This window comes from Eleutherodactylus coqui, chromosome 7 (genome assembly GCF_035609145.1).
Source record: "Eleutherodactylus coqui strain aEleCoq1 chromosome 7, aEleCoq1.hap1, whole genome shotgun sequence".
Classification (NCBI taxonomy): domain Eukaryota; kingdom Metazoa; phylum Chordata; class Amphibia; order Anura; family Eleutherodactylidae; genus Eleutherodactylus; species Eleutherodactylus coqui.
The window spans coordinates 214,348,143-214,362,098 of NC_089843.1; positions in this window are offsets into that span (position 1 = coordinate 214,348,143).

A 13,956-nucleotide genomic window follows, 5' to 3' on the forward strand; every position below is an offset into this window, starting at 1 on the left:
CTGCATTACAGAAACTGAAAACCAATAATCAGCTAGTAATAAAACCTGCTGACAAGGGGGGAAACGTCGTTATCATGAATCGAGACAACTATGTACCCATGTGCCACCAGCTATTAAGAGACAGTGCCACGTATAAAATACTAACCTCTGACCCCACGGTACAATTTCAGATAGCACTAAATAAACTCTTACAAATTGCTCTTGAAACAAAATGCATTGATCAAAAGAAAATGGGAGTTCATAAACCCCAAACATCCGGCTGTGGCCACATTCTACGCCCTCCCAAAGGTACATAAGGGGACCAATCCCCTCCGTGGGAGGCCAACAGTATCGGGCATCAACAACCTTACACAGAATCTGAGCATATATACAGATAAAGTTCTAAGACCCTTCGTGACATCACTAAGATCACATGTCCAAGATACCATGGATGTCCTCAAAATGATCGAAGGAATTACGGTTGACTCGGAGACCCTCCTCACTACTCTCGATGTCGAGTCTCTATACAGCTCCATCCCACACGAGGGAGGTGTCAGAGCTACCCGCTTTTTCTTGGAACAAAGGGGATCACACTTCGCTCAACATAATCACTGTGTCCTCGAATTCTTATCATTTATTTTGACCCATAACTACTTTTTGTTCGATACTCAGTACCTCCACCAGCTCAGGGGGACGGCGATGGGGACATCTTGTGCCCCATCATATGCCAATCTCTACCTGGGCTGGTGGGAGGAAAAGTACATATACACAAACTCTGAATGGTCAGACAAGATAACATTATGGCTGCGTTTTATCAATGATATTCTGATTCTTTGGAGAGGTACCGAATCATCCTTTAAGAGTTTCGTTAATACACTGAATACAAACGATCTCAACCTGAAACTGACAGCGGAAATCAATAAGAACTCGGTAGCTTTCCTTGACCTATTGATATCTAAAAAAGATGATGGAACAATATCCTCCACACTTCATCGAAAAACGACAGCCACTAACAGCCTTTTAAAATGGGACAGCTACCATCCCGTTGCCCTAAAACGAGATATCCCTAAAGGGCAATTCCTCAGGGTTAGGCGAAATTGTTCTGACGATCATGACTTCAAACAAAAGAGTGTGGGTCTGAAACAAAGATTCCTGGAAAGAGACTATTGAATAGCCGTAAACCATCTGGGACTTTTCCTTGCCACGACTGTGCAGCATGCACATTCATTCTAAAAAGCAATACATTCACTAGTGCAAATACAAACAAAACCTATTCCAATCGTGGCTTCATCAACTGCAAAACACGCAACATTGTGTACATGGCCTCCTGTCCTTGCCCCAGGAACTACGTCGGAAAGACTACTCAAGAATTCCGGCATCGTATCCTGGGGCATGTTGGCAATATCCGACGTGGGGAATCTACCCCATTAGCTGATCACTTCCGAAACGTTCATCATGGTGAACTAAAGGATTTGAAATTCCAAGGAATCGAAATATTACGGACTAACGCGAGACGTGGAAACATTGATAAAAAGCTTCTACAAAAGGAGGCTACCTGGATCTTTAGACTGAACACAGTGAAACCAGAGGGCCTTAATGCAACACTAAATTTCAATTGTTTTCTATAGACTCTGAGAATTCTCTATCTGATATCCACCTCTTGAACACTTTATGACCCTTGAAGGTTCATATACTTACCAGACCACTTGAGGTATTATCCTATAGTATTATCTATTCATAATGAAACCACTTGGCACCTAAAAATCGTTATCTGACACATCTTCCATTCATGATCTAAACATTATTGATATTACTGGACTTACATGTGGCACTATGTCCTTGAATGGAGTGAAAATGATATGACAGAACCATTAGGGGTTAACTTTGTCTGACCTGAGTATAGAAGGGCAATAATTAAGGCACAGTGACAGAACCATCTTTGGGTCAGTTTTTCTTTACATCTGACCCTTTCTGACACTGATAACATTGAATTTATAGCGGCCGCTACATAATATATTCTCTAAAACTAAAAAGAATATAAATACTGCACAATCTCTCGATCCTCTTTTCTTCACTTACCTGATGAAAACAGTATTATGATCTCGCACTGAGCCCGATGGGGGGTGTGGCCTCTCGGGTCGCTGAGTGACGTTCGACCACGCCCCCTCCTACCACTAAGTCTCTAGTGTCGCCCCCTGGGGTACGCTTCGAGTGATGACGGGACACCTCCAATTTGAGGTGTCAGCTCACCATCTGTATCCCGTCCAATAGGGAGGCGCGCTGCGCGGTGACGTCACCGCGCGACAAGCTATGCGGTCCGCTCTGGAGTGCATGAGTGGCTCGATGGTACTGACAACACAGACAGGGAGGTCCTCCCTCAGGGGGTGACGTCACGCATGATGACATTATCATGCTACCGTGCATGAGGGTACCTCTAACTCCGGGTCTCCATCCAATAGGAAGACGCGCTGCGCGATGACGTCATGACGCGGCACGTTATGCGGTCCAGCGTGGAACGCGGATATGAATGTGTGATTAAAGTCAATTAATGATCGGGAAGCATTTACAACAATCGGCTGTAGAGGTGTGAATATCTAAACCTCCATCTACAGCCCCTGAGGACAATCTAACCACCAGCAAGTATATTTACTGAAGAAATAAACAGATGAGCCGGAATGGACCGCCCATAGTGCATCACACCGCCTGCCAGTGCCCCTAATAGGCCAGACTATGTAACACCTCCCCCAAAGGAGGAGTCATACCCCTTATAACCGCTGTCAGTAGCTCTAGCACTTCATAGCTGGCCGCTCACCCCCAGAGCCGCAGGCACCACTTCTCTCTCCCTGTCTCTGCTACATTCCCCCGTCTAATCCAACTTTGGACAGACACTAAGGGGACTCTGTCTTTCTCTGCCCTTAGGCATCTTTCACCAATAGGGGTTCCATCCCCGGATCTAACCCGGACAGGTGTACCTCTCTCTCCTGTCTTCCTTTGCCTTCAGGCATCTATCATCAACAGGGTTTTATCCACGGATCTAACCCGGACAGGTGTACCTCTCTCCCCTGTCTGTGACAGCCGCTACCTAATTGGGGCACCTATTGCCTAAGACCTCAGTCACATGCTATACGGGGCATTATCCCCTGATATACACAGTCTGACACTATTTCAATGTGTGTACCAGCAGACTGTGTATGACTGCAGGGAATTATTTGACATAGCAGCCACTAGGGGGTCGCATTTGATAGACCTGTATTCAGCCTAAACAAACGGGCGTACCAGATAGACCTATCTTCAGCTTAAAACAAACAGGTGCTATACTACTCGCGACTGGCTCTGAAATCTTCTAGACTTTGGGGAATAGTATATTTTGTAGCAGGGAGCCCCCCCGGGGGTCACCATTCTACATCAATTTATACACATCCTTGATGCAATAAGTGACCAACCAGAACCTGGGGATGTGGAAATAAGGAAGTGGTAACCATAATTTACGGAAAAAATTCTTTTAAGTAAGTGGCACCACCCAAAACTGGGTCCCACTATCCTAATGAAAGATCGAACTAACTTACTGAACCCTGGTGACTATTGTTCCCTTACAAGTACTTTACAGTAACTTACGGTGATATTCACCGTCGCTCCTGAGGAACTGTCCTATATCAGGATAGGGAAACGCGTCGAGCCTTTTAAAGCCTCTTTTATTCGGCACTATTGATGTGCGATGAGCCCTCTTGTCTAACACTATTGGTGTGCAATATAATAGTGTGTCACAACGGGGTACTCATACAAAGTTCTTGTTGAGCACCATCGATATGTAAAACAACATCGTGGTACAACTGGGTACTTATTCATCACTCACGCACCGCATAACCATCTAAATGATTAAAGACCCACCACTTTGGATGTGGGCACATCCTTGGTAGATTATGGGACTCAATTTTGGGCCCAACCATCGCATATAAAAATTGCGATCATTTATCCTTATTAGAGGTACTCCGAAGACGCGTATATATCTATTCACGACGTCTTAACTTTTTTTGTGAGTGAGCAAGAAAACTGCTATTCTACACGATCACCAACCAGGGTCGATCCTGAAACATCTTTTGTTATCTTTCTGTATTGTTTCTACGTTTGTGTGTTATATGTGAGCCCACGTTTTTGGAAATATTCAATAAAAGTTATTAAGTTTTAATATCTATATCTGTGAAGGGATAAAAAATGTAAAAACTGCCACTTTATACCATTGATAAAAGCTTTGACCAATAAAACTCTGCCTGCTAAAATTTCATTAATAACATCAATTAAAATGTTCCCCTTAAAAAGAATGGCGACCCCCGCCGATCTGGTCTCGTTAGAGTCGGACCAGACCGACGGTACATGTACCCAGTCATCTTGGTATTTTTTGTACTGGGCTCTATGCAAGATGCCGCACTCCTGCAGAAAAAGACGGAGGCAGCAAAAATAGTCAGGTAGTTGAAGAGGGCGACCCTCCTCACGTGGCTCTCGTTGCTCCCGACGTTAAACGTGAGTCCCGATAGAGTAGCCATTGGGGACTAGGAAATATGTGGGTTTCTGCTCAGAAGTCCCCGGGAAAGCCAAAGACCTCGCTGGCACTCTCACCCCCCCCCCCCCCCCCCCCGCATCTGAATCTATCGTGAACGGCGATGCTGGGGAGGAACCTACTTCGCTTAGTGGACCCCCTACGGTGCCCGAGAGAGGGATTTGCGTAAGGTCCCACACAGACTCTATTCCTACTGGGAACTCCAAGGGGGCTAGCAGGCCAGCTCCAGTGCTCGTATCAGACCCCTCCGCCGGGGTGGGTACTCGGCTCGCATGTGTCTCTGCGCCCTCAGAGGTGGAACCCCGCGCCCCCTCCTGGCAGGGAGGGGAAGGGGCCTCCTGGGATGACGCCGCAGGGGGTACTTTCCCTGGGTCCTCCGACTTCGTCGGGATCTCCGGGGTTCCCCCCTGCACCACGTCCGAATAAAGCCTGCCTCCTGAGCCTTTCCGCCTTTTCTGTGATGCTGCCGCTGTGCCCCCGGGTCCTCCACCTCAGGCACCACTTGAGCGGGCAACTTGGGAGGGCTTGGACCGGCTTCCCCAGCTCTACCACCTCCACCGGTTTCCCGGGAGGGAGAGCCTGTCTGCCGGTCACTCACCCTGCTTTTGATGCTCCGCTGCTCCTTATCACTCTGGGGGGGTCCACTGGAGACCTCCATCTCCTCAGGTTCCTCTCCCTGGGGGGGTGCTTTTTGGTCCTCTGGCTGCCCTGGCTGCTCCTTGGGTCCGGGTCGCCCCTGCTGCTCTGTCTTCTGTGCTCTGTGGGGGAAAACATGTAGAGGTGACCAACACTGCCGCAAAAATAACATCCTTTCCCTTTCTGACATTGATTTGTTTTGTGATCCGTGCCCCCACACTTCTTACAAGTACTTGCACAGGAATCTTTTTGGTGACCGTATTGTGAACAAATCCTGCAGAAGTCGGGCATTCCCGCAAAGTACAGGTCGCCATTCACTTTGTCCAATTTAAAATGCGCTGGCGGCAAGATTACTCCCCCCGGCCGACTGGGGTCACTTACACACATGGTCTGGAAGCGCCACTTCGAGGTCCAAATGCCAAACTCGTTCATAAACTTTCCCATACATCTGACAAATTTAAAGTAACGTAGAAGGAAGTCCTCAACCTCTTTCACGTCAATGTAGGGTGAATACATCTTAATCACCACGAGTTTGGTGATGTCGAGGACGTGCTCGACCAGCAAGACCCCCTCAAGCTTTTGATCTTTTTTGCTTGGTATGGCTGCAACCAGGTCACGAAAGATGCCAGTCTCAGTTAGGGTAACGTCATAGATCCGTCGCTTGGGGTAGTCTTGGATTGCTAGAATCTCTCGTTTTTGCACATTAAACACTCCTTGCAGCACGTCCTCGACCACATACCTCAGGCCACGTGTATCCGCACTATTGGTAAAAGAGACACGTACAGTGTTATTTATCCGCGCATAAGCCGGTATTTCAGTTGGGTTTTCACCCGTTTTGTAAGTTTGGTGTCACAAAACCGCTTTGTGACACTTACTTTAAGGCGCCCTCCTCTGGCCCGGAGACAGGAAAGGCAGGGGGATCGCGACTCGTTTAACCTGGGACTAATCCCTCTCCCTGATGGCAGCAGGCGGGTGAAGCCCACTGGAGTGGGCGATCCCGCCAGGCAAAGGAGAGGGGTACCCGAGTTACCTTCTGACTAAGACTTCCTGTACAATGTAGACTTGGTCTTTGCCAAGAGGCCGAGAAGCGATGACCCGAAACAGGTTTCGCCGGCAGCCCGGCCCGCCCAGACCAACTTCCAAGGCTTGAGGCAACACGCTCAGCCAGCACTCCGGGTGCACCCACAATGCACCAAGGGAACTGGAAGATCTTTGTATAGCCCCACCCGCCTTCTCAGCCGCACCCTCTGTAACAGGCGATGACACTAGAAGCAAGCACTAGTTTGCCTCTGAAGGTGCGTCCGTTGGTCGGTTTGAGAGATCTCTTTTTGCTGGACACATTTCGAGTGGGGACAGAAGGAAACTTTTTCCCAAAAATGAGGAAAATTGGCTTCGACCCCATAGGGCTTTATTGGCTTCCCCTGGGCTGGCATTAGTAGACCCTAGTAAGAATAAGAATAGATCAGCATGGTCATCTGAAGAAGTTAAAATGTACAGCAGGCCTTTTTTTTTTCCCCGCCATACATAAATACCCCGTTTCTCCTCCGAGAAGCCACAGAACTGGATCCTTTTTATTTTTAGTGGAGTGCATTTTTAATGCAGCACACAAGGGGGAGACAGCGGCCTACCAAAATCCAGTTGGCTGCTGCTGTGGCCTATTTATTTATTTTTTTTAAAAGGTAGGTTCCGTTCTTCCATGGTGAGGAATAGGCAGGGACGTTCCGTTTTTGCCAGCTGGGGAATGCTTATAGGCAAGGCCCTATCCCTGCTGGTGCATGTAACGTCAGACCAAGTTACAGACATGCAGCGGCGGCACCAGCAGCATTCAGTCAGTCAGTGGCTGACAAACGAGCTCCGTGCAAGTTTACATTAAACAGACACATTTCTCTCTTTACTGTATTGACTGCGGTCTTTAGCGAGCGGTTGAACTGTTTCTGTGTCCATGCATTGAATAAAGCAATACATCCTTTTAAAGTAGACGTCCGTCCGTTGGAGTTCTTTGCTCCCAGAATGTCGCTCCATCTATAAGCGTTGGTTCTGAAGCACGCATCAGGGGCCAGCCTGCATGCTTGCCGCTTTTGAACTAGCAGCGACTGTAGGTCACTCACACAGGCTGGTTGGAATGGCCTAGCATTATCCTGATCCGGAGGTGTAACTTGAAGCTGCGGGGCCCCAGTACGAAGTCTGGAACTAGGCCCCCAACTATAAAGCTTCATTGATAGCATTGGTTTACAATGTGGGAAAGAGAGACTTTATGGGCCCCCTAGGGCTCCGGGCCCCAGGTGCGTCCGCACCCCCTGTACATACGCCCATGACCCGAATACGGGGAGCATACAGACGCAGGGTGTGTGTGTGTTTGTTCTTGTTTTGCTTCCAGTTGTAGCTGTGCTGCGCACACTCTGGCAGACTCGGCTGCTCAGTGGATACAATGTAGCGAGCTCCACGGCACAGCAGACGGGCTGAGTGTCAATCAAAGTGCTTGGTTAGCAGCAGCCACAGCTGCGCTGCACCTCTTGCTCGTCAAACCCAACTTCCTAGGCTTGAGGCAACACGCTCAGGCAGCACCCTGGGTGCACCCACAATGCACCGAGGGAGCTGGAAGATCTTTGCATAGCCCCACCCGCCTTCTCAGCTGCACCCTCTCCCCTCCCCCTCACATCCTCCTCAGTCCTTCCTCTTGCACCGTGCTCACGCATCTTAGGCTTGCAGAGCCTGCAGGACTCGTCACCTCCCTACGCAGGATGGTTAAGCCGGCGATGACACTAGAAGCAAGCACTAGTTTGCCTCTGAAGGTGCGTCCGTTGGTCGGTTTGAGAGATCTCTTTTTGCTGGACGCATTTCGAGTGGGGTCGGATGGAAACTTTTTCCCAAAAATGAGGAAAATTGGCTTCTACCCCATAGGGCTTTATTGGCTTCCCCTGGGCTGGCATTAGTAGACCCTAGTAAGAATAAGAATAGATCAGCATGGTCATCTGAAGAAGTTAAAATGTACAGCAGGCCTTTTTTTTTTTCCCCGCCATACATAAATAAATCCATCCATCCATCCATCCCTAACTATAGATTATATAGAGAAATAAATCTTGCTATTTGTATAGCGATAGATAGATAGATAGATAGATAGATAGATAGATAGATAGATAGATAGATAGATAGATAGATAGATAGATAGACATTGTGACAGCTTCCCGGCTGGTAATCACTTTGCGGCGCTGCTGCCGGATGCACTCACTGACGGCAGTGTGTGCATCCGGGATCTTCCTACCCTCCTTTCCTGACCTCTTCTACTTGGTTTCGCAGGAGAAGAGGAGAAGGCGCAGCTGTGGGTGCACATACTTCCGCCCACAACAGTGCTGAGAAGACCAGGAGGAGGTAAGTATATGGGTTTCAGAGGTGTTTTTATTAGTACTGGTGCTACTGTGGGGGTCCCTATTATTGCTGGGGCTGATATAGGGGACACTATTATTGATGGGGCTACTGTGGGGACACCATTATTGCTGGGGCTTGTATAGGAGAGCGCTATTACTACTGGGGCTACCGTGAGGGGACACTATTTCTATTGGGGCCACTGTGGGGGTCACTATTATTGTTTGGGCTGGTATAGGGAAGCACTCTTACTACTGGGGCTACTGTGAGGGGACACTATTATTGCTGGGTATAGGGGACACTATTACAAATACCATTAGTAATAGTGTCTCCTATATCGGCCCCAGTAGTAATAGTAATACCTCTAGCTGACCTAGGGTATGTTTAAAGATATCCCGATGTCCCCAATTCCAGAATCACCATCTAAGGAGTGAGAGAGAGAAGGAGTCCGCCGTGCAGTACTTAATCTACTAATCTCAAGTGAGTGTCTGCGGAGTGTTGTGTCCCCCTCCGGTGTTATTCTGCATCCCGGAGTGTGTGTGTCCAGGAGTGGAGTCATACAGAAAGCTCAACTGTAGACACAGTTTCATCCCGTGTTCTCCTTCCTTTCCGTCTTTTACACTGTCTTTCCTTCACTGGCGTGTAAAGCTGTTTCAGGCAAACAGGAAGTAAAGTTTCCAGTCACTGCTCGTTCCCAGTGATTAAGTTTACAATGTTAGAAGTGTGTGGACTTTATTATTTCTACCACCGGATAATTATCAGTGTGAAGGAACGGTGGCGTCACGAGTGACAACTTCTTCAGTCCATTACACATATACAGGTAACCGCTGTCCCAGCAGTGACTGGAAGAGGCCTAGCGGTGCCTTGGCCGAGGTTGCATGTGTCCGTCTGGTAGAGCCACTATGACAAGTGCCAGCTCTACCCCCGCCAGCTCCTCAGTGCGTGCCTCGTGTTTCAGTCACTGCATATCCTTATCAATTTTAAAATCCCAGAAAACCTCTTTTAAAGATGCTGTCCAGTTGTAAACTATAGGTTGTCAGTAGTAGATCAGCAGAGGTCTGCAGCCCAGCAGGTTTATTACCAGGCCAGTGTGCTCGAGCACTGAACTGATTTCTGCAGGAAGCAGACAGCTCCGTTCCCACTACAGTGTTCAGTCTTAGTATTACTAGCAAAGCTTTAAAGGGGTTGTCCCGCACAGAAACGTTTAGTTTTTTTTTTGTTCAGCGCAGGACAAACCCAAGGGATATGTTGAAATTAAAAAAAAAAATTTTACTTACCCGAATCCCCTCTCTGCAACTTCTTCCTTCTTTTCCTCCAAGATGGCCGCCGGGATCTTCACCCACGATGCACCGCAGGTCTTCTCCCATGGTGCACCATGGGCTCTGTTCAGTCCATTGCTGATTCCAGCTTCCTGATTGGCTGGAATCGGCACATGTGACGGGGCGGAGCTACGCGATGACGCGTAGAAGGAGCGGGGCCAGAACGCCGCTCGTGCCCGGACCAACCAAAAGGGAGAAGACCCTTCTGCGCAAGCGCGTCTAATCGGGCGATTAGACGCTGAAATTAGACGGCACCATGGAGACGGGGACGCCATCGCAGGGAAGGTGAGTGAATAACTTCTGTATGGCTCATATTTAATGCACGATGTATATTACAAAGTGCATTAATATGGCCATACAGAAGTGTATAACCCCACTTGCTTTCGCGGGACAACCCCTTTAATTTAAGTGAATGGGGAAGAACTGCAGTGCCAAGCCTGGAAAGCTGTCTGCTACCATCAGAAAGCAGCTCAGTACACAATAGTCCAGTGAACAGTTAATCGGCAGGAGTCCTAGATGGCGGACTCCCGCTGATCTACTATTGATGACCTATTCTGCGGACAGGTAATCAATAGTTTACAACAGAACTACCCCTTTAAAAGGAATCTCTTGGGTCCATTATTGTCCCCAGACTGTGGAACCTACAGTATATTGATAGGCATTGATTTCAGCGGTCTCTCATTTAGGGCTCAGTCACATGGGCGACGATGCACCTGTGTTTCTGCAGGATTCAGACCGCTGCACTGCATGTGCGGACGACTCTCCGCACCACCGGAAGAAAGAACACATGGCCCGCGATGGAGCCGGTTATGCAGAGAGCCGTCTGCACACAGTGCGGCCCTCTTATCGGGCAGGAACACGGGCAGGATCGCCGCCCGTGTGACTGAGCCCTTATACTGATTGGTTCAGCCATTTTGGAAAACTTGGGTTTGAAAGTGTGCCACATGGGCTGAGGAGAGTCCTCTGTGGTGAATTAAGTTTATATACAAACTGCTCTCTCCAACTTTCCCTACCATTGACTGACTGACTTACTGACTATGTATGCATAGTCATATGGAGAGACGTGTCAATAAGTGGCAGGAGAGACCAATGAATCTGGGGACAAAAGATGGAAGATGAGCGAATTTTGAGCAATAATCGTTGTGTCTAAGGGCCCATTTAGACACAATGATTATTGCTCAAAATTTGCAAATTTTCCATCTTTTGAGCGATGACATTGTATGCATTTACACGGCAAGATGATCGCTCACATTTCGCTCAAACGGCAGTTTGAGGGTGCATTCACACGAACGTATATCGGCTCGGTTTTCACGCCGAGCCGATATACGTTGTCCTCATGTGCAGGGGGGGGGGAGGCTGGAAGAGCCCAGGAGCAGGAACTGAGCTCCCGCCCCCTCTCTGCCTCCTCTCCGCCCCTCTGCACTATTTGCAATGAGAGGAGGCGGGACGGGGGCGAGGCTAAAGTCCCGGAATTAGCCCTGCCCCCGTCCCACCTCTCCCCATTGCAAATAGTGCAGAGGGGCGGAGAGGAGGCAGAGAGGGGGCGGGAGCTCAGTGCCTGGCCCTGGCTCTTCCATCCTCCCCCCTGCACCCGAGGACAACGTATATCGGCTCGGCGTGAAAACCGAGCCGATATACGTTCGTGTGAATGCACCCTGAGGGACAGTTTTGAGCATTCACTTTGCATAAGTTGTTAAGTAGCTAATTAACTACTTAACAGCTTATTAGTGTGTAAATAAAGCTCATGCTGCATACAGAAGACTAGCGGGACCGCTATCTTCTGTATACAGCTGTTCTCTTCTCGAACCGCACAGCTGGATGCAGCTGAGTGCTCTGAGATGCGGGTATACAGAAGACAAGCGGGACCGCTTGTCTTCTGTATACAGCTGTTTTCTCCTCGAACCGCACAGCTGGGATGCAGCTGAGTGCTCTGAGATGCGGGTATGCAGAAGACAAGCGGGAGCGCTTGTCTTCTGTATACAGCTGTTTTCTCCTCGGAGCGCACAGCTGATATGCAGCTGAGCGCTCCGAGCTGAGGGGTATACAGAAGACAAGTGGGACCGCTTGTCTTCTGTATACAACAGTTTTTTTCTCAGAGCGCTCAGCTGGTATACAGCTGAGTGCTCCCAGCGGGGTATGCAGAAGATAAGCTGGACCACTTGTCTTCAGCATACTTGTGATTTGTTCTCCAAGCGTGATACCAGCTGAAACAATAGTATCAGCTGTATCCCGCTGAGAACTCAGTGTGCGGTCCTGATAAGGCTGATCGTTGACTTTTAGCAAGTTCAATGTCAGCGATCAGAAAAAAGTGCACGACAGACGCGCGTTTAGACACAACGATTATCGCTCAAAAGATGGAAGATAGGCGAATTTTCAGCGATAATCATTGTGTCTAAATGGGCCGTAATACTGTGCTCATTATCCAAGTAGCTTTTCCTTATCAGTGGGGGGCAGCACTATCCTAGATAGGTTTCTGTGAGAAAGCTGCTTTGGAGTGAAGCACACATCCTGTCTGCACATGCCAATGTATAATATTGAGCTCATTAACCATTTAACTGCTAGTCATGGCCTATGAAGGTAGATATATAAATACACATATGTGTAACACATCTTTATTCTAAACTAAATAACCCCAATTTTGATGACCTCTCTGGGTATTGTAGTCCACCCATTCCTTTTATTACTTTAGTTGCCCCCTTTGTACCCGCTCAAGCTCTGATATGTCCTTCTTGAGTACCGCTGCCCAAAACTGTCCACAATGATCCATGTGTGGTCTGACCAGTGACTTGTAAAGAATAAGAACCATGTTCTCATTATGCGCCCCTAGTCCCCTTCTGATGCACCCCATGATACTATTTGCCTTGGCAGCAGCTGCCTGACACTGGTTGCTCCAGTGAAGCTTATCACTAACTAAAGCCCCAAGTCCTTCTCCATGTCAGGGTTCCCCAGTGGTTTCCCATTTAGTGTGTAATGGTGACATGTATTTCCCTGCCCATGTGCAGAACCTTACCTTTATCAGTGTTACACCTCATTTACTACTTTTTTGCCTCCGACCTATAAAGATCCATTTGCAACCACATTCTGTCCTTCCTTGTATTAATTTCTTTACATAGTTTTGTATTATCTACAAATATTGATATTTACTGTACAATCCTTCTACCAGGTCATTAATAAATTTATTAAAAGTAATAAAGCCCAACACTGCCCCCTGTGGTGCCCCACTAGTAACAGTGACCCAATCAAAGGATGTACCATTAATAACCCCCTCTGCTTTCTATTACTGGCAAGTTACTTACCCGCTTACATACATTCTCACCCAGACCAAGCATTCTCATTTTATATACCAACCTTTCATGCGGCACAGAAGCAAAGTGCAGCATGGACCAGCAAGGCCGAACAGAGGGAGCTGCCCCATTCTAGCACTAGAGCACTCCTGCTGGAATGCAGAGCACAGAAATAAGGCACCACTTGCTTGTGAATGGGAGTGAGCCTGAAGAAGGGACTTGTCAATATCTGTGTGCAATTGACATACGTTTCATGAACAAAACTTAGCCTGTGCCATAAGCTGCAGCCCAGCCTGTCACTAACCGGTTACAAATCCATTCAGCATTAGCCATTATGTTGATCAGGAAGATTCCTTGTGTTGGGGGATCTCTCCTAGGATCCCTCAACTGGTGCCAGCGGAAAAACCAACTTATGTTGCTGAGTGGATCAGGAATAGAGATGAGCGAACGTACTCGGTAAGGCCGATTTCGCAATCGAGCACCGCGATTTTCGAGTACTTCACTACTCGGGTGAAAAGATTCGGGCGTCACCGGGGGGGGGGGGCGGTGTGTGGTGTGGTGGAGCGGGGGGTAGCAGCGCGGAACAGGGGGGAGCTCTCTCTCTCTCTCTCCCTCTCCCCCCCACTCCCCTCTGCAACTCCCCGCTCACCCACGGCGCCCCCCGAATCTTTTCACCCGAGTAGTGAAGTACTCGAAAATCGCGGTACTCGATTGCGAAATCGGCATTACCGAGTACGTTCGCTCATCTCTAATCAGGAATCATGCTGAGCTTCTGACCATAGCTGGCTTGATCAGAGGCCTGGGATATCTTTCTTTCATT